The sequence below is a fragment of the Sinocyclocheilus anshuiensis genome, unplaced genomic scaffold (assembly GCF_001515605.1).
Source record: "Sinocyclocheilus anshuiensis isolate Anshui unplaced genomic scaffold, SAMN03320099.WGS_v1.1 scaffold1831, whole genome shotgun sequence".
NCBI classification, from domain to species: Eukaryota; Metazoa; Chordata; class Actinopteri; order Cypriniformes; family Cyprinidae; genus Sinocyclocheilus; species Sinocyclocheilus anshuiensis.
The window spans coordinates 28,314-31,963 of NW_015551116.1; the positions used below are offsets into that span (position 1 = coordinate 28,314).

The window sequence follows — 3,650 nt, forward strand, 5'->3', positions numbered from 1 at the left end:
TCTGCAGGAAAAAAAAAATCTTTCCAATTACACACATAAAAACACATGCATTACGGTGCTGGATTGCAGTAGAGCCGCTGCGGTGTGACTGAATGCTGAAACACGCCTTTATGACTCTGAGCACTGTTTCTGGGGTCCGGGGCCCACTAGGGGCCTCAAGATGGCTTAAAACAATTTAAAATAAAACAAAATAAAACAGCTAACACTCAAGATGTAAGCTGGTGTCATATTTCTCATTTCTTCAACACCTCTCTTTTTAAAAGTCTGACTTCTAAAATTCAGGGACATTTCTATAACAAATATAATTTTTTTAGTTGTTAAGTTCTAACACATTGTATTGGTAGAAACTCCTGAGAAATTGCTATTTGTGAGTGAAAAATAATTTTTAAAAACTCTAATCACAAATGACAATAAAAAATCATGTAAATTCATTAATAATGTAAAGCCCGAAAAACATTCAGTTTTTGAAACAGCTTCTGTAATTATGGAATTTTATTATTTCAATGATATTTATTTTAATTATTTCAAGTAAATGTTGTTAAAAATTTAATTTAGTATTATTATTTACTATATTATTATATTATCTACACACACACACACATATATATATATATATATATATATATATATATGTATATATACTGGTAGATAATATAATAATATAGTAAATAATAATACTAAATTAAATTTTTAACAACATTTACTTGAAATAATTAAAATAAATATCATTGAAATAATAAAATTCCATAATTACAGAAGCTGTTTCAAAAACTGAATGTTTTTCGGGCTTTACATTATTAATGAATTTACATGATTTTTTATTGTCATTTGTGATTAGGGTGCCACACCTGTGAGGTGGATGGATTATCTCGGCAAAGGAGAAGTGCTCACTAACACAGATTTAGACAGATTTGTGAACAATATTTGAGAGAAATAGGCCTTTTGTGTACATAGAAAAAGCCTTAGATCTTTGAGTTCAGCTCATGAAAAATGGGGGCAAAAACAAAAGTGTTGCGTTTATAATTTTGTTCAGTATATATATAAAGATGTAATTCAACTAATTTACATTGCCACTCTTATTTTGAAAATGAGCTTTCTTTTTTTTAAGCGCAGAAGTACCAGAAATATCTCAGGGAGCCTTGAAATATTGTCTTTGACACAGAGGCGCCTCAGAGTCAGAAAGAGTTATCTGTGGTGACACAAGGAAGTTTTTTTTAGCTTCAAAAAACAACAAACAACAGCAAACCTCCAGAAAGATCTAAAGAATCTAATGTTTAGCAAATGAATTCAGTTGGAGAACATGTTCCTCTTGTTTAACATCTGAAAGGACTCTACCCATCTGAGGTTAGTGTAAACTGTGTGCTGTTTACGGCCGTGGATTAGAGTTCAGAACAAGGCTTCTTTGTGCGGGTATTACAGGGCAGCTGCGTGACACTGACCCAAAACCCCAGAGATTACCAGCGCCAGACCACGCTAACCGCCCGTCCCCTCGGAGCCCCGGATCTGTGATTGCTGTCCGACACGAGCTACACCTGCTGTAAACGAGAAGATCAAATAAAGAACCATAAAACAAAACATTGTTTGTACTGGCAGCATATTTTAACCAGCCCTCATACACAGATGAGTGGGTTCATGCTACTGGTTAACCAGCCATCCCGTATCCCACCAGTGCAAGAGTGTTTCAATCAAAACAGCAGGTGTGTGACAGCCCGGGTGTGTGTGTGTGTCTCTGTGTTGATATTCAGATCTGTATCAAGTGCATTCTGGCAGTTCCAGGTAAAGTCTATGCTTTCTGTCACTCGGTAAACAGTAGTTATATCAGATATGATGAAGCCGTTGCATATAAAACAGAAGATTAATTTAGTGGTTAACTAACAGATCGATGGCCATCTGCCCGTGTGAGTGTTATAGCGCATGAAGCGGCGTGCGGATCAGACGCATACTGTCAGGCACAAATGGAATGAAGCGTCCGTCATAAGAGGCTTTCCAGTATAAATATTAGCATTATCGATTAGACACAGGGGCCTGGAGTTATGGAAACTCATGCAGCGGATCACTGTGGAAACAGAGAGCAGGTGTTGTGAAGTGTGTGTGTGTGTGTGTGTGTGTGTGTGTGTGTGTGTACCTGTATGCGATTCCTGCACCTGTTATTTGAACGGGCAACAGCTCTGGTGGACATTCCTGCAGTCAGCATGCCAATTGCACGCTCCCTCAAAACTTGCGACATCTGTGGCATTGTGCTGTGTGATAAAACTGCACATTTTAGAGTGGCCTTTTATTGTGGCCAGCCTAAGGCACACCTGTGCAATAATCATGCTGTCTAATCAGCATCTTGATATGCCACACCTGTGAGGTGGATGGATTATCTCGGCAAAGGAGAAGTGCTCACTAACACAGATTTAGACAGATTTGTGAACAATATTTGAGAGAAATAGGCCTTTTGTGTACATAGAAAAAGCCTTAGATCTTTGAGTTCAGCTCATGAAAAATGGGGGCAAAAACAAAAGTGTTGCGTTTATAATTTTGTTCAGTATATATATAAAGATGTAATTCAACTAATTTACATTGCCACTCTTATTTTGAAAATGAGCTTTCTTTTTTTTAAGCGCAGAAGTACCAGAAATATCTCAGGGAGCCTTGAAATATTGTCTTTGACACAGAGGCGCCTCAGAGTCAGAAAGAGTTATCTGTGGTGACACAAGGAAGTTTTTTTTAGCTTCAAAAAACAACAAACAACAGCAAACCTCCAGAAAGATCTAAAGAATCTAATGTTTAGCAAATGAATTCAGTTGGAGAACATGTTCCTCTTGTTTAACATCTGAAAGGACTCTACCCATCTGAGGTTAGTGTAAACTGTGTGCTGTTTACGGCCGTGGATTAGAGTTCAGAACAAGGCTTCTTTGTGCGGGTATTACAGGGCAGCTGCGTGACACTGACCCAAAACCCCAGAGATTACCAGCGCCAGACCACGCTAACCGCCCGTCCCCTCGGAGCCCCGGATCTGTGATTGCTGTCCGACACGAGCTACACCTGCTGTAAACGAGAAGATCAAATAAAGAACCATAAAACAAAACATTGTTTGTACTGGCAGCATATTTTAACCAGCCCTCATACACAGATGAGTGGGTTCATGCTACTGGTTAACCAGCCATCCCGTATCCCACCAGTGCAAGAGTGTTTCAATCAAAACAGCAGGTGTGTGACAGCCCGGGTGTGTGTGTGTGTCTCTGTGTTGATATTCAGATCTGTATCAAGTGCATTCTGGCAGTTCCAGGTAAAGTCTATGCTTTCTGTCACTCGGTAAACAGTAGTTATATCAGATATGATGAAGCCGTTGCATATAAAACAGAAGATTAATTTAGTGGTTAACTAACAGATCGATGGCCATCTGCCCGTGTGAGTGTTATAGCGCATGAAGCGGCGTGCGGATCAGACGCATACTGTCAGGCACAAATGGAATGAAGCGTCCGTCATAAGAGGCTTTCCAGTATAAATATTAGCATTATCGATTAGACACAGGGGCCTGGAGTTATGGAAACTCATGCAGCGGATCACTGTGGAAACAGAGAGCAGGTGTTGTGAAGTGTGTGTGTGTGTGTGTGTGTGTGTGTGTGTGTGTGTGTGTGTGTGTGTGTGTGTGTGTTGTGTGT

At 39.3% G+C, this 3,650-nt stretch overlaps 1 long non-coding RNA gene across 1 annotated transcript in view; it reads left to right on the forward strand.

Annotated features, from left to right (window-relative positions):
• Positions 1 to 207: 207 nt before the first annotated feature.
• Positions 208 to 3,650, forward strand: part of LOC107663004 (uncharacterized) — a 16,951-nt gene continuing 13,508 nt past the window's right edge. The window contains exon 1 of the long non-coding RNA XR_001631273.1: positions 208 to 221. This is a non-coding gene — a long non-coding RNA (uncharacterized LOC107663004). The remainder of the gene's footprint in view (positions 222 to 3,650) is intronic.